General features: G+C 37.6%; 1 protein-coding gene across 2 annotated transcripts in view; it reads left to right on the top strand.

The window, feature by feature from the left end:
• Positions 1–25,387, top strand: part of WDR72 (WD repeat domain 72) — a gene marked incomplete at both ends in the record, with an annotated part of 194,334 nt that overhangs the window by 59,413 nt on the left and 109,534 nt on the right. The window lies entirely within an intron of this gene.

The following is a 25,387-nucleotide window of genomic DNA, read 5'->3' as shown; positions in this document are numbered from 1 at the left end:
GGGGGGAAAATTATATTCTGTTGTCGGGATCAATTTTTTTTTTCACTTGGGTATTTGACCTCTTTTTAAAATGCTGATTACAAATAAACCAAAAAACATCAGAAAAACTGGCTCGTTGTTTGGGCAATTCTTTTGGTATACTCAGCATCTCTAGGATCACTAGCTCTTTAGGATTCCAGGCCTCAGTTAACACACAACGATGGAGTTTACATTCATTTTCTCAAGCCACGTTAACCAATGTCACAGAAATTTGCATGAGTTTGATTATTTTTCAATTCTAAACATGACACAGCAATTTAATCTGATTTCTTTAAGGGATATTTCCATTCTTCTGTCATCTACACCTCCAAGTTATCCCCTCCTCAGGTTGCAACTGTGGCATTTATATGTGTATATGTAATGTAGTATATATATATTTTTGCGATACGTGGGCCTCTCACTGTTGTGGCCTCTCCCGTTGTGGAGCACAGGCTCCGGACGCGCAGGCTCAGCGGCCATGGCTCACGGGCCTAGCTGCTCCACGGCATGTGGGATCTTCCCGGACCTGGGCACGAACCCGTGTCCCCTGCATTGGCAGGCGGACTCTCAACCACTGCGCCACCAGGGAAGCCCAGTATTTTTTTATGTAAACATATTTTCATAATAATGTCTGTTTCTTTTTAATGACTGCATCATGCTCTATACTGTGTATATACTATACTGATATGAATTATTTTCCTATGGCTTAATATATGGATTATTTTTTATGCTTCAGTTTAGGACTAACACAACTATGAACCTAAAGTTTTTTTTTTTTAATATTTAGTGTTATTTAGTGGGATATATTTCCAGAAGTGGGGTTTCTAAGTCAAATTTTAGCTGATTTTTATTTATATGTTGTTAACATTTTCTGTTATTTTAATGATATTATGAAGACTTAAAGTAACATTAATAAGGACATTAAATAAGACTTTATTTTATCTCATGTGTATGTATGTAGTTAGAGGCAAAAGGATGTGTCATTATTTAAGAAAGGCCAATTGGCTGCTAAGCTTTGCCTCAAAGCTTCAGGGGTGGAGGTGAGGGCACCAGCATATGAGCCTCAGCTTTTTAGGTTTACAGACTAGATTTCGATTTTATCAGTGAGGCCAGAGTTTGTCAACCTTTTGAGAACTGAGTCATACTAACCAAACACCCAAGAAATGAATATTTAAACTAGAATGACAATTTTTTAACGTATAATGATAAATATGATGGCAGTTCATTGCTCAGCACAGTCTCACAGGAGCAAAGCTACAGAGCATGAGGGAGAATGGGGAGGTGGAATTTTAGCAGAGGATTCCTTGATGGGCATGGAGTCAGAGCCCCAGGGTATTCATTCACTGAGCTCTAAGAAGATAATGCAGTCTATGCTTTCAGCCCATGGGGTACTATCTCCCTTGGTCAAGGCTGATATACATTGAAAACTTTCTAAATTTTGGATTTCTCTCTTTAGGCCAGCTACTTTTGTTTATGCTTTCTCCGGCAGATGTTAAAACCAGTGATTAGGCTGCAGCTTTTTTTTTCTCTTTTTTTCCTTTTCTCATTTAGTCTAATTGTTTTTAGATTTTCCAAGTCTGTTTTTCATGTTCTTAACTTGAAAGAAGTCATGTTTTTTTTTTTCTTTTGGCTACGACGTGTGGCATGTGGGACCTTAGATTCCAATCTGTGCCCCCTGCAGTGGAAGCTCGGAGTCCTAACCATTGGACCACCAGAGAATTCTCAGGAAATCATGTTTTATAAGGACAATTATATCAATATGATGAAATGTTTTAACATTCACAACTGAAGTTGAAAGTGATAGGGCCTTAGTCTCCTAAAGTGGGAGACAGAACCACACTTCTATTAATGTATTTTAAGGTTGGGGTAAACAAAGCCTAGTGAGTGAGGCCAGCTGACTGCCAAGCATTCCCATCTTAATGTGGCTTTGTTGCTTTTCTTTCACAATAGAATTTGTATTTTATAGTGGAAATTATATGCTAGAATAGTGGATGAGAACTTGGATATATCTCTTGACTCGTGCATGTCATATGCCTAAGGTTTGCAGGAGCAAATCTCATTCATCAAGTGCCTATTTTACTAGTTTAATTCCCAGAAGGTAAACTGACTGCTGTTTCTTGCAGGACCTCAGAGCTATCGTTTAGGTAGTGATAATAGTATATATAGATTTCATTTTCTTTATATAATTTTGTTTCTTTCTTGACTCCAGGAGGCAATAAAATGCCGGGGTCTTGTTTTCCTACTCTTAGGCTGATTCCAACTTCATTTCCTAGCTGCTGCCCTTTACCTTAGATGACTGCAATTTCCAACTTTTACTCTCTACAGAGGTGGAGAATTGAATTAGACAGGACTATCACCTCCTTTGTTCTATGTACTTTATTTCTCTTATTATTGAGCTTACTGTTGAGTAGAGCTATTTTTATTTGTGCTTCTCCTAAGTTATATCTTCTCCAATTATGTACTGCATATCTTCTCATCGTCTTAGACTTAAGCCTTTAAGATTGTTTTATCTTAATCTTTTGTTTATGAATTTGATAAGCATAAAATTTCAAGAATGCTTATAAATTCTCCATTCTCCTTTTTGTTAATATAGTAAAATGCTTCATTAGTTTTCATAAGAAAAAAAATCAGATTTAAAGAAGGGGAATTGAATCACCCTTATTTCAGAGCTGGGAAAAATGAGGGACAATAAGCCTGTAAAATTTGGAACTATGTAGGGTTACTCTGTGTTTCAGAATTTTTTGGTGTGGACTTCAATGAGAGACAAGTGAAATATTTTCAAATGGTAGCATGAACTGTTTAAAAGGAAGAATAGCATGTAATATCTGTGTGGTGAGCTCTTTGTGTTTGGCAATATTTTGCATTTATTAGGATGCTGTGTCCACTTTTCCTTCTTGCATTTGAAGAGTGCATATAGATTTAGGAGAAGGTTTTAAAGAGAAAAACAAATACAATAGAACATTTAAAAAATGGGTCCAATTAGAAAGGCCAAAGGAGTTGAATTTGTGCAGCTAGGCAAAGAAAAATCTTTGGGGTAGGAGAGGACCAGAGTCTTAAAGGATTTAAAGGAATACAATATCATATTAGTGATGGCGAACTGCTTTTCTCAGATTCTGCTGAGGATAAAACAAGATAAAAACTGTTTAAATTGCAGTGGGAGGAATTTAGCTTCAAAGTAGAAAATAAACAACCTTACTAAAATCATCTTTACATGGCAGAACTCTTCATTACCTCATCAGGTTTTAACGAGGGAAGGTCTTTTTAGTCTATTATTCTGTTGGTTGGTTTTAAATTCTTTATCCACACTTCTTGTCTGTAAAATGAGTAAAAAAATAAACAGGATTATTTTAACTGCCACAATTTAGACCCATTGTAATGTCCTGGAAATGCCTTTTAAAAAAAACCCTGATTTTCTGTAGAATGGGTCCCCAACAGCTCCCCCTGGTTGCTCTTTTAGAGTTACATGGTTTAATACGGCAGCCATTAACCATACATGGCTATGGAGCACTTGAAATTTGGCTAACACCACATATTAAAATGATGTTTTGGATATATAGGCTTAAATAAAATATATTATTAAAACCAATTGCACCTGTTTCTTTTTATGTTTTTCAATATGGCTACTAGGCAGTTTAAAATTACACATGCAGTTTGCATTTTATTTATGTTGGACAAATGTTGAACTAGACCAGGGATAAGCAAACTTTTTCGTAAAGGACCAGATGGTAAATATTTTAGGCTTTGCAGGCCGTATTTTTGCTGTTGCAACTATTCAGCTCTGCTGTTGGAGCACAGTAGCCACCACAGACCGTTCTTAAACAAATGAGTGTGGTTGTGTTTTGATAAAACTTTATTTACAAAAACAAGCAGTGGACCACATTTGATACTCGCTGGCCATTATTTGCAATTTCTGATCTAGTCAGTCCTCTCTAGACTTGGAAATCATGAGGTACTTGGAGGAACTAGCAAAATAGCCAATACCTACCCCCTCCCTAGATATCTAAATTTTTAATAAAGCAACTTATCCCAACTTCTTCTGCACTATGAGGAATGTAATCCAAAAGCCCTTGTATCAAGTCTGTTTCCTGACAGCATTCATGAAATTGATGTGTTTGAAAATCTGCCCTTTGTGGAAAACAAATGTGCACATTATGCTTCCTAATCCAAGCAAGATTTTTTTAAATGAAATTTTCTTTAAATAAAGCACTTATACATGCATCATTATCTAAATATATAAAATTGATTATAAATAATGCATTTACATTTATTTACGTTCCAGTTGAGGTTTCTAGAAATATGTTTGTATTTTTTTAACCTTTAGTTGACCTTAGAGTGATGCCTGTTTGGTGCCATTTGCTGAAAAATCTTATTAGAGCTTTATCCTGCTACCTCTTGTAAAACACAGATGGTGTACTGGTAGGCCACCAATAGAAAATCAGGTCCTACTACTACATATTACTTTATTGGAATGCAACATTAGTTCTTTTACATTTTATGAAACAAAAACATAACCAAAATGGACTAGAGTAGTTTCTTAATTGTGCAATTTGAAAATTTCACCTGCGAATTTACATGTATCAATATGAAATAATAATTCACTGTGGCAATATTGCATGTTGCAGATTAACTGTTTTCATTAAACTATATTTTATTATCAAAATTGAATTATTACAAAAAGAACAAATAATATTTATTTGAAAACAATTGTGTTATATAGGGACAAATCCTGAATATAGAATGATAATTTTCACATTTTTGATTAGTAGTTAATTTTCAGTATTCTTTTTAATGTAACAAACAGCATATGCCTATTGTTTCTAACGTAGACAATATTTTGCATCAATTTTATATAATTTTAAAAGAAAACAGATTTTTATTATTAGACATGCCAGCCCTTCATGAAAATATAGGAATTTCTCTCTGTTAACATTGGATTAAGATTCTTGTTTTAAGTATTTTAATTTAGTGAATCCCAACTCAAAACTTAGTGCCTAAATGATATCACCTGTCCTGAGATAAAATAGAGAAATATACAATAGCAGGGAAATATAGAAGTCAATTTGCTTTTTGAACACATGTGAGGTGGTACAAGTTTTTGACAGTGTAACCATTTCTCATAAGCATTTTATATGGTAATTTTAACTACTGTATGTCAAAAAAATTTCTGTAATACGCAATTTTCTGTAGCTGCTTTATAAAGGATAGCCCTTTTCTTATTTTGTAGCATGAGTTTAAGCATTTTTGATACAAACTTCCCTCAGTGTTGAGGAAAACTCTGAAAAGCATATCACAGCTTTGTTCCAAAACTAATTCAGGAGGTCTCAGAGTCACTGTGAAAAGTAGGAACCCCACTCCATTAAATGACTCCAGCTGTCCGCCACGCACACAGAAGCAACCCTGAATTTCCTCACAGGACTTCAAAGCCTTGCTTGTATCTAAACATTCGTTGGCCATGTAAATCAGAGGCACAAAAGGAGAATGCTCCTATTTCATGGTGCACGGCTGGTCTGAGTCCGGCTTTGTGCTGCACGTGCCGGTGGGGAGTGCCAGAAACAGAAGGGCACTGTTCTGACTCGTGTGACAAATGTAGTTAACACCAGATCCATATTAATGTTGTCAAGTTCCCTTGATGTATTTAAACAGATTTTAATTATTTTCAGCGTCCAAAGGCCTGAAATATATAGCCTAATAGTTCTTCAAAGAAAGCTTACTTAATGTGTGAATGTAAAACCTCTCATAAAAATGAAACTTTTATATTAGCCTTAGTCATTGACATAGGTTATTCATCAAGTCAGCAATTTGTGTGGCAAAGTGCCATTTGAATAGCGTATTGTTAGGCTACTTATGGTCCACTTGACAAGGGCTCTTTCTGTAAATAGTGCAATTTGACTCCAGCTGTTAAAGAGTGGCTTTGACAGCAGCCAAATAGAATGGAGATGCCTTACTGCACTGCCGAGAAATCAATATTGGGTTCTTGTTCATGGTAACCTGTTCTTTTCTCTTCTGTAGATTTATAAACAACTATCAAGGGTTTATAAGTGGAAGTTTAAGTATTATTTTAAATGTAATTCACTTTGAGTTTCAAATTAAGACTTGTGATAAATGGTACAAGTGCAGAGTTTTAGGATATTATTTCCACCCCCTGGTTCATGTTTAGTCACAATTACAGTTAAGTTGAATTTGGATTCTCCAGCTACAATAGAAAAGAATTAGTATAAAACATGGACTCAAAATTGTGTGCCTATTGTATATTGCCAGTGAAATTATTTCTTCTTTTTGATTCTCTTATCAGTTTATCTTCTGTGTCCTCCCATCTTCTCTCTGTGTGTACCTTTTTGTACAGATGGCAGGGTTCTTTGTGGCTGTGCCCATGGCAACACCCACAGATGTTGACAGCCAGTAATGTTGTTGAAGATTTCCCTAAAGCAGAGTCTTGCTGGTTTTGAAGATTTTTCTAGCGTTTTCAGCAATACAGGGTTGCTATGATACCTGGCTGGCAGTAATAGATATTGAATCTTTTAATTACAGTAACCACACACAAGGACTTTTTTCACTGGCTTTCTCTGCTGTTGCTAGATGTTATATTTAAGATACAGAAGAGGCAGTGAAATTATATACTCAAATGAGAAAAAAACTTCCAGAGTTTACTTCAAATTCCAATATTTAATTTTAAAAATTTCCTGGTGTAAAAACCTTTCAGCAGACTGATGGAAATATAGTTTATTTAAATTGCAGATATAATTTATTTAAATTATTTCTAGTTTTGACTGAACTTGATTTTGAATTTTTATTGTTTACCTGAGATGTCATTAAGCCTTCGTCTAAGGTGTGCTAAGCAGGATTTGAAAAAGCTGTTATTTTTAACATGGGAAAAGCTGGTGGAATGTGTACTTTCTCAAATGCCTCTTTCAGTGAAAGCTGTTAAAGTAGCCATCTTCCTATTACTGACCAACTCTGCATTTATGAGTTTGTGGCTGAGATAGCAACTGAAAATTCATAAAGCTGATAATATAATTGTGTACAAAGACCTGTAAGGCTGATTCAAGGTGAGCGTTACTGTTTTTATAATTGCTGAAAGGCAGTTCTCATTTCTTCAAGAAGAAGGGTTTGTTCTGCTTTGATTTTAGTTGGTTTCAAAAAATGTTATCCCTTCTGTTAATTCTAAAGTAAATCTTTTCACTGAATAAATGTTTATGTTGTTCTTTAGCACTAGATTTAGCCTAGATTTACCTCAGTATTTTCCCCACCCCCACAATATTAATCAATCCTGTAAGAAACATGGGAATCTAGCATTATAACTTTTCTCTTGAATTAAATATTCTGATTATAGTCATCAATTGACTTGTGGGTGAGGATTCTATCTTAGAAACATGACGAAAAGTTAAACATATCAGGCAGTTTTATTTTGTATTTAGATTAATCTAGGGACAGAGCAGCATAATTTATTAAAGCATGTCTTTAAATTTGACACCATTTGCACAATAATTTTATTTTATTTTATATTTTAGAAAATATATATTATGTAATAATGTACCTACCATATTACCCACCATAACCATTTAGAGACTTTTTGTTTCTCCCTCATTTCTTTTCTTTCCTACATTTTTTTTCTCAGTTGTAATTAAAAGCAAAACAAAAACAAAAACCCTGTGACTTTCCAAATTTGTTAAGGCCAGGTTCTTGTAGGACCTAAAGATGGACCTATTCAACTTACTGAAAGAGGTCTAAATCTTCTGGGATACAAATTCACTCCAGTGGATTTAGATGTTCTGTTATTGAGCAAATTGCTGGTTCTGATTAAAAGATGATGGGAAATGTTACTCCTTACAGAAACTTGGAGTTTTCTTAGTAACCAAGTCATTGTCTCACATCAGGAATATTTTCTGTTTATATCCTATTTTTGATGACTACCACAATGGATGATATTTTGAGGAGTAAAAAATGAAGTTTATAGAAATTCAGATGTTGAGTTAACTAAAAGGGTTAGTGGCTTATAACAGGAAAGAAATGAAAGAGAATAAAATCTTTCTTTATGAAAGCTGGTAATGTCACTTATAGACTGAGAGTACCATCTGGACCCATTTAAAGGAATCCCAACAGGAGCACTCCTTCTGTACCAATGACTTAAGTTGAAATTGGCCCTAAGAAAGCAGCAAATGCAAAAACGTAACAGGAAGCAATTCTCAGAAAAGAAAGTATCTCTTCTCATGGAATATTTCCCCTATGTTGGTAAAAACAAAATGTATGTATGAAGACTTTAGCTTTGAATCTGTAGATTGCTTTGGGTAGTATATTCATTTTCACAATGTTGATTCTTCCAGTCCAAGAACATGGTGTATCTCTCCATCTGTTTGTATTGTCTCTAACTTCTTTAACCTGTGTCTTATAATTTTCTGCATACAGGTCTTTTGTCTCCTTAGGAAGGTTTACTCCTAAGTATCTTATTCTTTTTGTTGCAATGGTAAGTGGGATTGTTTCCTTAATTTCCCTTTCAGATTTTTCATTGTTAGTGTATAGGAATGCAAGAGATTTCTGTGCATTAATTTTGTATCCTGCTACTTTACCAAATTCATTGATTAGATCTACTAGCTTTCTGGTAGCATCTTTAGGATTCTCTATGTATAGTGTCCTGTCATCTGCAAACAGTGACAGCTTTACTTCTTCTTTTGTGATTTGGATTCCTTTTATTTCTTTCTCTTCTCTGATTCCTGTGGCTAAAACTTCCAAAACTATGTTGAATAATAGCAGTGAGAATGGACATCCTTGTCTTGTTTCTGATCTTAATGGAAATGGTTTCAGTTTTTCACCATTGAGAACGATGTTGGCTGTGGGTTTGTCATATATGGTTGAGGTAGTTTCCCTCTATGCCCACTTTCTGGAGAGTTTTTATTATAAATCGGTGTTGAATTTTGTTGAAAGCTTTTTCTGCATCTATTGAGATTATCATATGGATTTTATCCTTCAGTTTGTGAATATGATGTATCACATTGATTGATTTGCATATATTGAAGAATCCTTGCATTCCTTGGATAAAACCCACTTGATCGTGGTGTGTGATCCTTTTAATGTGCTGTTGGATTCTGTTTGCTAGTATTTTGTTGAGGATTTTTGCATCTATGTTCATCAGTGATATTGTAGTTTTCTTTTTTTGTGACATCTTTGTCTGGTTTTGGTATCAGGGTGATAGTGGCCTTGTAGAATGAGTTTGGGAGTGTTCCTTCCTCTGCTATATTTTGGAAGAGTTTGAGAAGAATGGGTGTTAGCTCTTCTCTAAATGTTTGATAGAATTCACCTGTGAAGCCATCTGGTCTTGGGCATTTGTTTGTTGGAAGGTTTTTTATCACAGTTTCAATTTCAGTGCTTGTGATTGGTCTGTTCATATTTTCTATTTCTTCCTGGTTCAGTCTTGGAAGTTTGTACTTTTCTAAGAATTTTTCCATTTCTTCCAGGTTGTCCATAAGGGGGACGGGTAAGCTGGGACGAAGTGAGAGAGTGGCACTGATATATATATACTACCAAATGTCAAATAGATAGCTAGTGGGAAGCAGCCACATAGCACAGGGAGGTCACCTCGGTGCTTTGTGACCACCTAGAGGGGTGGGATAGGGAGGGTGGGAGGGAGACGCAAGAGGGAGGAGATATGGGTATATATGTATATGTATAGCTGATTCACTTTGTTATACAGCAGAAACTAACACACCATTGTAAAGCAATTATACTCCAATAAAGATGGTAACAACAACAACAACAAACTTTAGCTTTATTCATTGGAACTAAGAGCATGAACTTACTGAAAAATATATCCAGCTAATATTCTCATCCATTTTTCTGAATTGGGTTTTAATAGTGACATCCTGAAGGCACAACCAAACCAGTTCTCTGCATCCCCAAATGGCATTCATGACATTAAATACAAATAATGACATAAATTACATTTTTTTGTAATTTTCTACATACTATGAACCTCGTATTAGTCTGGAAACAGTTTTTTATCCTAAATTGAAATATCCTGCGTAAGCTTTCGGTCCAGGTATGATTATTCCTATCAGATATTTTAAAAATGGTCATAAGAGGCTGCTGTGAGCAGCAGGGCCTTTCTTATACACGTGTTTAACTTCATGCACATCCAAATATAACTGAAAATTTTAGGTTTTATTTTTTTGTCTTCACGTGTTGTCTGAGACCTGCTGGTTTTTAGAAAGCTATTATGAAAGCTTACAAAATATGAAGTTGTACTCATTTTTACTACTTTCTTCCCAGCTCCCACTAGAGGTCTATTATACAAAACTTGGCCCTCTACATTTATTGTCTGGTAACAAATGTCTTACTTCCTTTTTTGCTCCTTGAACTAAAATAATAATCTGGATGCATAAAAAGTAGTAAATGGAGGGAGACAGGTTCATCAGACCCTTTACTCCTAGTTTTAGCATTGTAGCCTGTTAGAACCAGAAGTGGTCAAATTATCTGTTCTCTTCTTTCTTAGGAGAATTTTGGAGCCCAGTCTTGATTGAATCACACAGTAAATTGGGTTTAGAGGCAGAACTGAGACTTTCTGGTTCCTGTCTCTGCTCTCTCAGTGTCAGTATAGCTGAATCCACTTGTGGATGGATCCTGTAGCCAGACTTTGACCTGCCAGATTTCTCTCATGGCTGGGTTCCTGTGTTGTCCTCTCTTCACTTCCCCATCCCATCTTCTTGAAGATTCTTTGCCAACAGAGCTTGGGATCTGGTGTACTAAAAGCTGGTTATGGATATTTTTATAGTCCCAGAATTTCAGAATTCCCTGGCTTTTCTGTGATAGTTGATAGGATTTAGCTTTTGCTTGGAGCTCTGAATTTTCTTTTCTCTGTCTGATCACCCTCCTTAGTATACATCTGCCTTCCAGGTTGCCTCTTTTTGGGAACCAGTGGTCTCACTAATGACCACTCTGGCTTCTTCTACCTGAACCCTTTGAGATGAAGGTGTTTTAGTTTTCTGTTGCTATGTAGCAAACTGCCACAAATGTAAGGGCTTAGAACAAATTACACTTATTATATCACCATTTCTTCTGTGCCAGGAATCTGGCATGACATTGGGTTGTTTGCTCAGGGTCTCATGTGACTGAAATGCAGGTGTGGGCTGCAGTTGCTGTATCATCTGAGGCTGGGGTCCTCTTCCAATCTTATTCAGGTTATTGGCAGAATTCATTTCCTTCTGGTTGTAGGACTGGAGTCCCTGTTTCCTTGCTGGCTGTCGACCAGGGGGGCCACACATTCCTTGACATACAGTCTTTTCATCTTCAAGCCAACAGTGGAGAACTTCTTATGTAGGGAGTCCCTCTAGTACTCTGAATCTCTGACTTCCCCCTCAGCCACCAGCCATAAAAATCTCTCTGCTTTCAAAAACTCCATGTGATTAAGTCAGGACAACTCAGATAATCTTCCTATCTTAAAGTCAACTGATTTGGAACCTTAATTTCATCAGCACAATCCCTTCATGGCAGTACCTAGATTATTGTTTGGTTGGATAACTGGAAGAAGATATGCTTTGCCAGGTTTTGAGAATACTGGGGGCAATCTTACAATTCTGCATATAGATGGGAATCATTCTAACTCATGGTGACTGCTGTCTTAGGACTATTACTCTCTTCTTCTAGTTCTACAACATTCAACATCTGCTTAAGTGCCCTGATTAGCTATTCTGGTACTAATCGTTTCTGAAGTTTGAATCAAACTCTTGTTTCTCTTTGGGACCTTTTCACCCTGTCTGTTCCTTCAGGGAGTTCTACATGCTGGACACCTGGAAGCATAGTCAAAACCTAGAAAATATCTCCTTTAATATTTCAGGATGTTAATACATTTCAAACTATTAATCAGTATTATTTTTATGTAATTTTTATTGTAGCTCCTAAGCTGGGGACGATATCTACTGTTAGCATACCTTCTGAATTTTAAATTTGATTTTGATGCTTATCCTTGGGTGGAGATTGAACATATTCTTCAGCTGTGTGACTTTCCAATCTGTTGAACACACAGTACAGTTTATGAATTAGTCTTTCAACTTCCACCAGCATGACCTGGATGGAAAGAAAAGAGCCTCAGAAATGGATATTCAACTACTGTTCATCTGAGTTGTAGTCATCCTCATATAAAATCCAAAATTATAAAGAAAAAGATATTGAAAAGGTCAACTGTAGATTTGGGGCCATAACCTCCAGCTACATATTTAATCTCCAGCTACTTGGCCTCATTAAAGTAACTCATATTCTCCCTACTGCTTGTCTGCTACCAGAATATTTCCCCTCTGATTCTTCACCTTGAAGTCTAAGCTTCAATGTCATTTTCCATAAAGTATGTAGCAGCCCACCTCCCCTTATTCTCTGTCTCAGCATCCTATTTATTTCATTTTTTTATTTTCCCCACCTTCCACAACAGTATAATCTCAAAACGGGCAGTGATATGCTGTCAGTTTATCATGGTATCCTCATCACCTGCATATGTTGGGCACAAGGCAGATTTTCAGAAAATATTTGTTGAATAAACACATGGACTAAAAATTACTAAAGTTGAAACATGAAAAATACATGGTAAGAAAGTGAAGAATATGTCCTTTTTTGAGTTGTAACAGAAACAATGAAAATGAATGCCCCCCCCCACCCCATGGGTATTTACTTTGTCAGTTAATTGCTTAAAGTCCAAATTGGGTTTTTGTGTGTGACTTGATCTTACAGAGGGGAGTGTTCTAGCAAAAAAATAGTCAATAATAGCAAAGAGGTTGTTGAAACACAACTGCTACCCCACTAATATTTAGACACAACTTTCAATCAATTCAAAAGTTTGAAAGGCATATCGATATTTAGACCAGTCCAAACCAGTACAAAAGTTTATAAGAAAAAGTTTATTAAAACTGGCAATGAAATTTAGGATATTTAGCACATTAGGGAGGAATGATTCACTACAGATAAGATAGGCACAATGGTGAGCTGATACAGACTCAGAAAGGAAGATTAAAAGGCAGTGTAGTTAAATGGTTTCTTATACCAGTAAAGTTTGTTATTGCCCTATTCACTTGCCTTAAATTTCAGACTATTTTTTTTAGTAACAAAGTTATCTAAAATAAGCACTAAAAAATAGCCTGAGGATTGTACTGTATATCATGAGCCCTCTGCTTCCCTCAAATAATTACTAAGTCCTCCCCTTGACACAAAACCCCTGAAGCCAGCAACAGTCTAATCACAGGTTTGTAATAACTTTTAGAAATGTAAGTGTAATAAATATGAAGAGGCCTGATTTATGTTTCATTTCCCAGATGCAAAGTGTCTGGCACAATCCTCCATCCCTCAAGTGGCCGACATCACTTCCTGCTTTCATAGATCATTTGAAAATTGCTGAACCTCTCATCAGAGGTTGGTGAAGAGAGGGCTGATCCTACTCCTTGATATGTATGACAGTAAATGCTTTAGGTAACTCCTTCTTGTGAGAACATAGGGTAGTGTCCTGGGTTAACAGCCCGAGGAGACACCAATCCTCATGGGATTTGCTCTTCTTCCTTGTAAGATTTGCTCCTCCTCCAGGGAGAAGGTGTCTTGGTAATGGCAGGCATGTCAGTGCCCCTCCACACGGTTGCCCTACTGATTCCACTCTGCACACATCTCTTCTTGCCTCATCTCATATACAGGAGGTGCTCTTCTCTCCACCTAGTCAAATCCTACCCATACTACAATATCTGCATGCTATTTAACATGCACTGGTTAAACACTTGTAAGTTAACTATGGATTGCCTAGTTATTTTACAAGTATATGTATGTCTTATATTCTCAACTAGACCTTAAGCTACTTGAAATAATTGCTGTGTCTATACATTATGTAAGTTTTGTAGTGTGGAATGCAGAACAGAATCTTTTATTTATTCAGCAAATATCCATTGAACAACTACTATGTGCCAGACAGTCTTCTTGATACTAAGAATTTCAACAAAGTCTTGTCACTCATGACACTTACATTTCTAGTAAGAGGAGATAGACTATAATTTTTTAAAAGAAGATTAGGCAGCTTTAAGACGGCGGAAGAGTAAGATGCAGAGATCACTTTCCTCCCCACAGATACATCAGAAATACATCTACACGTGGAACAATTCCTACAGAACACCTACTGAACACTGGCAGAAGACCTCAGACTTCCGAAAAGGCAAGAAACTCCCCACGTACCAGGGCAGGGCAAAAGGAAAATGAAAAAACAGAGACAAAGAATAGGGATGGGACCTGCACCAGTGTGAGGGAGCTGTGAAAGAGGAAAGGTTTCCACACACTAGAAGCCCCTTTGCGGGCGGAGACTGTGGGTGGCGGAGGAGAGCACAGCAACAGGGGTGTGGAGGGTAAAGCAGAGAGATTCCCGCACAGAGGATCGGTGCCGACCAGCACTCACCAGCCCGAGAGGCTTGTCTGCTCACCCGCCGGGGCGGGAGGGGGCTGGGAGCTGAGGCTCAGGCTCCGGAGCTTAGATCCCAGGGAGAGGACAGGGGTTGGCCGCATGAACACAGCCTGAAGGAGTTAGTGCACCACAGCTGGCCGGGACGGAGTCCGGGAAAAGGTCTGGACCTGCCGAAGAGGCAAGAGACTTTCTCTTCCCTCTTTGTTTCCTGGTGCGCGAGGAGAGAGGTTTAAGAGCGCTGCTTGAAGGAGCTCCAGAGACTGGCGCAAGCCGCGGCTATCAGCGAGGACCCCAGAGACGGGCATTGGACACTAAGGCTGCTGCTACTGCCATGAAGCCTGTGTGCGAGCACAGGTCACTCTCCACACCGCCCCTCCCGGGAGCCTGTGCAGCCCACCACTGCCAGGTCCCGTGATCCAGGGACAACTTCCCCGGGAGAACGCACGGCGCGCCTCAGGCTGTTGCAACGTCATGCTGGCCTCTGCCGCTGCAGGCTCGCCCAGCACTCCGTGCCCCTCCCTCCCCCTGGCCTGAGTGAGCCGGAGCCCCCGAATCAGCTGGTTCTTTAACCCCGTCCTGTCTGAGCGAAGAACAGATGCCCTCAGGCAACCTACATGCAGAGGCGCAGCAACAAATCCAAAGCTGAACCCCAGGAGTTGTATGAACAAAGAAGAGAAAGGGAAAATTTTCCCAGCAGCCTCAGGAGCAGTGGATTAAATCTCCACAATCAACTTGATGTACCCTGCATCTGTGGAATACCTGAATAGACAACAAATCATCCCAAATTGAGGAGGTGGACTTTGGGGGCAATGATATATATATATATATATATATATATATATATATATATATATATATATATATATATATATATATATATTTCACTTTTTCTTTCTTTCTTTCTTTTTCTTTCTTTCTTTCTTCCTCCTTCCTTCCTTCCTTCCTTTCTTTCTTTCTTTCTTTTTCTCCCTTTCATTCTAAGCTGTGTGGATGAAAGGCTCTTGCTGCTCCAGCCAGGCGTCAGGGCTGAGCCTCTGAGGTGGGAGAGCCAAGTACAGGACACTGGTCCACAAGAGACCTCCCAGCTCCACGTAATATCAAATGGCAAAATTCTCCCACAGATCTCCATCTCAATGCCAAGACCCAGTTTCACTCAATGACCAGCAACCTACAGTGCTGGATACCCTATGCCAAACAACTAGCAAGAGAGGAACACAGCCCCATCCATTAGCAGAGAGGCTGCCTAAAATCATAATAAAGCCACAGACACCCCAAAACACACCACCAGACATGGACCTGCCCACCAGAAAAGACAACATCCCGCCTCATCCACCAGAACACAGGCACTAGTCCCCTCCACCAGGAAGCCTACACAACCCACTGAACCAACCTTAGCCACTGGGGACAGACAACAAAAACAATGGAAACTATGAACCTGCAGGTGGCAAAAAGGAGACCCCAAACACAGTAAGTTAAGCAAAATGAGAAGACAGGAAAACACACAGCAGATGAAGGAGCAAGGTAAAAAGCCACCAGACCTAATAAATGAAGAGGAAATAGGCAGCCTACCTGAAAAAGAATTCAGAATAATGATAGTAAAGATGATCCGAAATCTTGGAAATAGAATAGACAAAATACAAGAAACGTTTAACAAGGACCTAGAAGAACTAAAGAGCAAACAAACAATGATGAACAGCGCAATAAATGAAATTAAAAATTCCCTAGAAGGGATCAATAGCAGAGTAACTGAGGCAGAAGAACGGATGAGTGACCTGAAAGATAAAATAGTGGAAATAACTACTGCAGAGCAGAATAAAGAAAAAAGAATGAAAAGAACTGAGGACAGTCTCAGAGACCTCTGAGACAACACTAAACACACCAACATTCAAATTATAGGAGTCCCAGAAGAAGAAGAGAAAAAGAAAGGGACTGAGAAAATATTTGAAGAGATTATAGTTGAAAACTTCCCTAATATGGGAAAGGAAATAGTTAATCAAGTCCAGGAAGCACAGAGAGTCCCATACAGGATAAATGCAAGGAGGAACACGCGAAGACATATATTAATCAAACTATCAAAAATTAAATACAAAGAAAACATATTAAAAGCAGCAAGGGAAAAACAACAAATAACACACAAGGATACCCCATAAAGTTAACAGCTGATCTTTCAGCAGAAACTCTGCAAGCCAGAAGGGAGAGGCAGGACATATTTAAAGTGATGAAGGAGAAAAACCTACAACCAAGATTACTCTACCCAGCAAGGATCTCATTCAGATTTGATGGAGAAATTAAAACTTTTACAGACAAGGAAAAGCTGAGAGAGTTCAGCACCACCAAACCAGCTTTACAACAAATGCTAAAGGAACTTCTCTAGGCAAGAAGCACAAGAGAAGGAAAAGACCTACAATAACAAACCCAAACAATTAAGAAAATGGGAATAGGAACATACATATCGATAATTACCTTAAATGTAAATGGATTAAATGCTCCCACCAAAAGACACAGACTGGCTGAATGGATTCAAAAACAAGACCCGTATATATGCTGTCTACAAGAGACCCACTTCAGACCTAGGGACACATACAGACTGAAAGTGAGGGGTTGGAAAAAGATATTCCTTGCAAGTGGAAATCGAAAGAAAGCTGGAGTAGCAATTCTCATATTAGACAAAATGGGCTTTAAAATAAAGACTATTACAAGAGACAAAGAAGGACACTACATAATGATCAAGGGATCGATCCAAGAAGAAGATATAACAATTGTAAATATTTATGCACCAAACATAGGAGCACCTCAAGACATAAGGCAAATACTAACAGCCATAAAAGGGGAAATCGACAGTAACACAATCATAGTAGGGGACATTAACACCCCACTTTCACCAATGGACAGATCATCCAAAATGAAAATAAATAAGGAAACACAAGCTTTAACTGATACATGAAACAAGATGGACTTAATTGATATTTATAGGACATTCCATCCAAAAACAACAGAATACACATTTTTCTCAAGTGCTCATGGAACATACTCCAGGATAGATCATACCTTGGGTCACAAATCAAGCCTTGGTAAATTTAAAAAAATTGAAATCGTATCAAGTATCTTTTCCGACCACAATGCTATGAGACTAGATATCAATTACAGGAAAAGATCTGTAAAAAATACAAACACATGGAGGCTAAACAATACAGTACTTAATAACCAAGTGGTCACTGAAGAAATCAAAGAGGAAATCAAAAAATACCTAGAAACAAATGACAATGAAAACACGATGACCCAAAACCTATAGGACGCAGCAAAAGCAGTCTAAGAGGGAAGTTTATAGCAATACAATCCTACCTTAAGAAACAGGAGGGCTTCCCTGGTGGCACAGTGGTTGAGAGTCCACCTGCTGATGAAGGGGACACAGGTTCATGCCCTGGTCCGGGAAGATCCCACATGCGATGGAGTGGCTGGGCCCGTGAGCCATGGCCGCTGAGCCTGCACATCTGGAGCCTGTGCTCTGCAACGGGAAAGGCCACAACAGTGAGAGGCCCGCGTACCACAAAAAAAAAGAAAAAAGAAAAGAAAAAGAAACAGGAAACATCTCAAATAAACAACCTAACCTTGCACCGAAAGCAATTAGAGAAAGAAGAATATAAAAACCCCAAAGTTAGCAGAAGGAAAGAAATAATAAAGATCAGATCAGAAATAAATGAAAAAGAAATGAAGGAAACAATAGCAAAGATCTATAAAACTAAAAGCTGGTTCTTTGAGAAGATAAACAAAATTGATAAACCATTAGCCACACTCAACAAGAAAAAAAGGGAGAAGACTGAAATCAATAGAATTAGAAATGAAAAAGGAGAAGTAACAACTGACACTGCAGAAATACAAAGGATCATGAGAGATTACTACAAGCAACTCTATGCCAATAAAATGGACAACCTGGAAGAAATGGACAAATTCTTAGAAATGCACAACCTGCCGAGACTGAACCAGGAATAAATAGAAAATATGAACAGACCAATCACAAGCAGTGAAATTGAAACTGTGATTAAAAATCTTCCAACAAACAAAAGCCCAGGACCAGACGGCTTCACAGGCGAATTCTATCACACATTTAGAGAAGAGCTAACACCTATCCTTCTCAAACGCTTCCAAGATATAGCAGAGGGAGGAACACTCCCAAACTCATTCTACGAGGCCACCATCACCCTGATACCAAAATCAGACAAAGACGTCACAAAGAAAGAAAACTACAGGCCAATATCACTGATGAACATAGATGCAAAAATCCTCAACAAAATACTAGCAAACAGAATCCAACAGCACATTAAAAGGATCATACACCATGATCAAGTGGGGTTTATTCCAGGAATGCAAGGATTCTTCAATATATGCAAATCAATCAACGTGATACATCATATTAGCAAATTGAAGGAGAAAAACCATATGATCATCTCAATAGATGCAGAGAAAGCTTTCAACAAAATTCAACACCCATGTATGATAAAAAACCTGCAGAAAGTAGGCATAGAGGGAACTTTCCTAAACATAATAAAGGTCATATATGACAAACCCACAGCCAACATCATCCTCAATGGTGAAAAACTGAAACCATTTCCACTAAGATCAGGAACAAGACAAGATTGCCCACTCTCACCACTATTATTCAACCTAGTTTTGGAAGTTTTAGCCACAGCAATCAGAGAAGAAAAGGAAATAAAAGGAATCCAAATTGGAAAAGAAGAAGTAAAGCATTCACTGTTTGCAGATGACATGATACTATACATAGAGAATCCTAAAGATGCTACCAGAAAACTACTAGAACTAATCAATGAATTTAGTAAAGTAGCAGGATACAAAATTAATGCACAGAAATCTCTGGCATTCCTGTAACTAATGATGAAATATCTGAAAGTGAAAATAAGAAAACAGTCCCATTTCCCATTGCAACAAAAAGAATAAAATATCTAGGAATAAACCTACCTAAGGAGACAAAAGACCTGTATGCAGAAAATTATAAGACACTGATGAAAGAAATTAAAAATGATACAAATACATGGAGAGATATACCATGTTCTTGAATTGGAAGAATCAACATTGGGAAAATGACTCTACTACCCAAAGCAATCTACAGATTTAATGAAATCCCTATCAAACTACCAATGGCATTTTTCACAGAACTAGAATAAAAAATTTCACAATTTGTATGGAAACACAGAAGACCCTGAATAGCCCAAGCAATCTTGAGAATGAAAAATGGAACTGGAGGAATCAGGCTCCCTGACTTCAGAATATATTACAAAGCTACAGTAATCAAGAGAGTATGGTACTGGCACAAAAACAGAAATATAGTTCAATGGAACAGGATAGAAAGCCCAGAGATAAACCCACGCACGTATGGTCACCTTATCTTTGATAAAGGAGGCAAGAATATACAGTGGAGAAAGGACAGCCTCTTCAATAAGTGGTGCTGGGAAAACTGGACAGGGACATGTAAAAGTATGATATTAGAACACTCCCTAACACCATACACAAATATAAGCTCAAAATGGATTAAAGACCTAAATGTAAGGCCAGACACTATCAAACTCTTAGAGGAAAACATAGGCAGAACACTCTATGACATAAATCACAGCAAGATCCTTTATGACCCACCTCCTAGAGAAATGGCCATAAAAACAAAAATAAACACATGGGACCTAATGAAACTTCAAAGCTTTTGCACAGCAAAGGAAACCATAAACAAGACCAAAAGACAACCCTCAGAATGGGAGAAAATATTTGCAAATGAAGCAACTGACAAAGGATTAATCTCCAGAATTTACACGCAGCTCATGCAGCTCAATATCAAAAAAACAAACAATCCTTCCAAAAATAGGCAGAAGACCTAAATAGACATTTCTCCAAAGAAGATATACAGATTGCCAACCAACATATGAAAGAATGCTCAACATTATTAATCATTAGAGAAACACACTGGTCAGAATGGCCATCATCAAAAAATCTACAAACAATAAATGCTGGAGAGGGTGTGGAGAAAAGGGAACACTCTTGCACTGTTGGTGGGAATGTAAATTGATACAGCCACTATGGAGAACAGTATGGAGGTTCCTTAAAAAACTAAAAATAGAACTGCCATACGACCCAGCAATCCCACTACTAGGCATATACCCTGAGAAAACCAGAATTCAAAAAGAGTCATGTACCAAAATGTTCATTGCAGCTCTATTTACAATAGCCAGGACATGGAAGCAACCTAAGTGTCCATCAGCAGATGAATGGATAAAGAAGATGTGGCATATGTATACAATGGAATATTACTCAGCCATAAAAAGAAACGAAATTGAGTTATTGTAGTGAGGTGGATGGACCTAGAGTCTGTCATACAGAATGAAGTAAGACAGAAAGAGAAAAACAAATACCATATGCTAACACATATATTTGGAATCTAAGAAAAAAAAAAGGTCATGAAGAACGTAGGGGCAAGACAGGAATAAAGATACAGACGTACTAGAGAATGGACTTGAGGATATGGGGAGGGGGAAGGGTATGCTGTGACAAAGTGAGAGAGTGGCATGGACATATATACACTACCAAAAGTAAAATAGATAGGTAGTGGGAAGCAGCCGCATAGCACAGGGAGATCAGCTCGGTGCTTTGTGACCACCTAGAGGGGTGGGATAGGGAGGGTGGGAGGGAGGGAGACACAAGAGGGAAGAGATATGGGAACATATGTATATGTATAACTGATTCACTTTGTTATAAAGCAGAAACTAACACACCATTGTGAAGCAATTATACTCCAATAAAGATGTTAAAAAAAGATTAAATTTATAAGCTTTTGCACAGCAAAGGAAACCATAAACAAGATGAAGAGACAACCCTGAGAATGGGAGAAAATATTCAAAAACGAAGCAACTGACAAAGGATTAATCTCCAAAATATACAAGCAGCTCATGCAGCTCAATATCAAAAAAACAAACAACCCAATCCAAAAATGGGTGGAAGACCTAAATAGACATTTCTCCAAAGAAGACATAGAGATGGGCAACAAACACATGAAAAGATGCTCAACATCACTAATTATTAGAGAAATGCAAATCAAAACTGCAATGAGTCTGACCACCTCACACTGGTAAGAATGGCCATGATCAAAAATTCTTTACACAATAAATGCTGGAGAAGGTTTGGAGTAAAGGGAACCCTCACACACTGTTGGTGGGAATGTAAATTGATACAGCCACTACGGAGAACAGTACGGAGGTCCCTTAAACAGCTAAAAATAGAACTACCATATGACCCAGCAATCCCACTACTGGTCAAATACCCTGAGAAAACCGTAATTCAAAAAGACACATGCACCCCAATGTTCATAGCACTACTTACAATAGCCAGGATATGGAAGCAACGTAAATGTCCATCAACAGAGGAATGAATAAAGAAAATGTGGCACATATATACAATGGAATGTTAACCATAAAAAGGAACAAAATTTGGTCATTTATAGAGACGTAGATGGACGTAGAGAGCGTCATAAAGAGTGAAGTAAGTCAGAAAGAGAAAAACAAATATCGTATATTAACGCATATATGTGGAATCTAGAAAAATGGTATAGATGACCTTATTTGCAAAGCAGAAGTAGAGACACAGACGTAGAGAACAAATGTATGGATATCAAGGGGGAAAGGGGTGGGGTGGGAGGAATTGGGAGATTGGGGTTGACACATATACACTATTGATACTATGTATAAAACAGACAACTGATGGGAACATACTGTATAGCACAGGGAGCTCTACTTAATGCACTGTGGTGACCTAAATTGGAGGGAAATCCAAAAGGGAAGGGATATATGTATATGTATGGCTGATTCATTTTGCTGTGCAGTAGAAGCTAACACAACAGTGTAAAGCAACTATACTCCAATAAAAATTAATTAAATAAAAAAGAAAAAGAATGTCAGATAGTGATGAAGGCTTTGCAGTGAATTAACATCAGACAATGTGACAGAGAGGGCCTGGGGCTTTACTTTAGGCAGAGTAGTTAGAGAAGGTCAGAGGGGAAGGTAGCATTTGTAACTGTCTGAATGGCTAGATGTGGCCAGCCATGTGGCTAGCAGAGGGGATAATTTTCTAGGCAAAGCAAACAGCTACTGCAGAAGACCTATTTAGGAATCGGATTAGAGGAAAGGGGGTGTCAGGAAGAAGAAGCTATTGCATAGTTGCAGCAAGAAAAGGAAATTATTATTTGGGGATGAGTTTTTTAACATCAAATTGGTAAAAGCCATTATACAATACATGTGCTCTAATAGACCTACCTCCCAAAGTACTACTAGAACCCTGTAGATGGTGAGACCCACTCTGTTCACAGAGTGCAGAAATTCATGCTGGGTCTAAATCTTGATGTAGGAATAATTTTGCTTTGGGGAAGAGCAGGTCCAGAAGCCCAGAATACAAAGATGAGTGGTGAGGAGGGGATTGATGGGAAGTTGATATGCCTGGAGATTAAATATATAGTGGGAACAGTGGAAGCTGACTGTCTTATTGTCCAGCAGGAAAATAAAAAGAAGGCTTTGGACCTGGCCTTGGACTTCTGAGAGCAAGTTATATTTATAGTGGCAACTCACATTAGGTGGCAAAAAAACATCCAATACAACCTTAAGATAGGGTCCTTTTTTAGAATATAACTTACCTGAATCAAGGGGATTGAACACCTTAAATTGCCTGCTTTATATTTATATAGTGGTTTTGTCTAAAAAAATTTTTTGTGCACATTTAAAATTCCTGTTCATTTAAAATAGGCCAGGGATTGTCAGACTTTTTCTGTCAAGGGTCACATAGTAAATATTTTTAGATTTGTGGGCCATGCAGTCTCCCTCACAAATACTCAACTCTGCTCTTGTAATGCCAAAAACACCCATTGGCTATACATAAACAAATGAGCATTTCTGTGTTTCAGGGATAGTTTATTTACAAAAAAGATGTGGTAGGCAGTATTTGGTCTGCTGGCCATGGTTTTCTAACCCCTGCAGTCGGCAAAGCTGTGATTAGATTCTGTTATAATTGAGTGTAATAGGCCACAAGAAGAGAATTAGAAGCTTTCCACTGGAAAGTACTGTTTTTGGTTGTCATTAACATATAATCTTGTAATGCTCCCTCTTTGCTAAAATTTAAAACTGTTTGCACTCAATTTTGGAGCCCTGGCTTGTGAAATCTGTTTTGGCTTTTTGGACATTTTTTGTCTTATTTCTCCCACTTCTTACTTCTCGAAGGTAGTCTACAAACTTGATCTTGTCAATTACTAGCTATATGATAATTTATTGTGTGTGTAGTCATTTGAAAGAATGCATGTCCTCACTTTTAACTTTAGTTTATATTATTCACTTTTTTTTGTGAGAGTATTCTGTAGGTATTGGTTTCAATTTAATAGGTATGTGTTAAATCGAATTGACTAAAATGTTTGGTGGCCATACATATATCCAAAATAAGTGTTTGGCTGGTTATTCTTTATATAAATACACATAAGAAGCATTACAAAAAAAAAAAGGACCTTTTTTTTTGTCCTCTGATCTACTTAGTGGTAAACCAATTCTAAGTTATTTTCCTTCAGCCGACATCCTTTCTAACCTTTTGGCCAATTATAAGCTTATTAGTATGATGTTTGGAAAGCATCAGCATGATACCACTGACTTAAAAGTCATAGTTGGGAAGCAAAGGTGTTTGGAGTAAGTCAAATTAGTATATCTACATCACATCTCTTTTTTTTTAAACATCTTTATTGGAGTAGAATTGCTTTACAATGGTGTGTTAGTTTCTGCTTTATAACAAAGTGAATCAGCTATACATATACATGTCCCCATATCTCTTCCCTCTTGCATCTCCCTCCCTCCCACCCTCCCTATCCCACCCCTCTAGGTGGTCACAAAGCACTGAGCTGATCTCCCTGTGCTATGCGGCTGCTTCCCACTAGCTATCTATTTTAATTTTGGTAGTGTATATATGTCCATGCCACTCTCTCACTTTGTCACAGCTTACCGTTCCCCTTCTCCATATCCTCAAGTCCATTCTCTAGTAGGTTTGTGCCTTTATTCCCGTCTTGCCCCTAGGTTCTTCATGACCTTTTTTTTTTTTTTCTTAGATTCCATATATATGTGTTAGCATACGGTATTTGTTTTTCTCTTTCTGACTTACTTCACTCTGTATGACAGACTCTAGGTCCATCCACCTCACTACAAATAACTCAATTTCATTTCTTTGTATGGCTGAGTAATATTCCATTGTATATATGTGCCACATCTTCTTTATCCATTCATCTGTTGATGGACACTTAGGTTGCTTCCATGTCCTGGCTATTGTAAATAGAGCTGCAATGAACATTTTGGTACATGACTCTTTTTGAATTCTGGTTTTCTCAGGGTATATGCCCAGTAGTGGGATTGCTGGGTCGTACGGTAGTTCTATTTTTAGTTTTTTAAGGAACCTCCACACTGTTCTCCATAGTGGCTGTATCAATTTACATTCTCACCAACAGCAGCACATCTCTTTTAATTAGTTTTCATCTCTTGGGGGTGTGATTGCAGAGTAATTTAGCAACATAAAGTTGTTATCTTAGTTGATAATTATATACAGAGAGAGATACAAAAATTTAAGGAAACAGTTGCTATTTAAAGAGAGCATGTAGGACTTTATCTTCTGTGCTACAGATAATTTAGCTTTTAAATGAAATTGCTTTTTAATTTGATATGAGTACTTTTTTCTATTAGTTTAATTGAATTTTTATACACTGAGTAGACCACATATTAAAGGCAAAAACAATATAGCAAAATCTATTTTTGTAATGTTAAGCATGACTTTCAAATGTCTGTTTTTCTTACTAAATTTTTTTTTAAAAATCTCTAAATGTATATCAATATCTTTAGTCTCTTCTGTAATTCAGAACTTGGTGTCTGAGTTAACATTTCATATTCTGTGTTA

The sequence above is a fragment of the Mesoplodon bidens genome (assembly GCF_964165515.1).
Source record: "Mesoplodon bidens genome assembly, chromosome: 3".
NCBI lineage: Eukaryota > Metazoa > Chordata > Mammalia > Artiodactyla > Ziphiidae > Mesoplodon > Mesoplodon bidens.
Note: the sequence above shows the minus strand (reverse complement) of the source record. Positions and strands in the feature narration are given on the sequence as shown.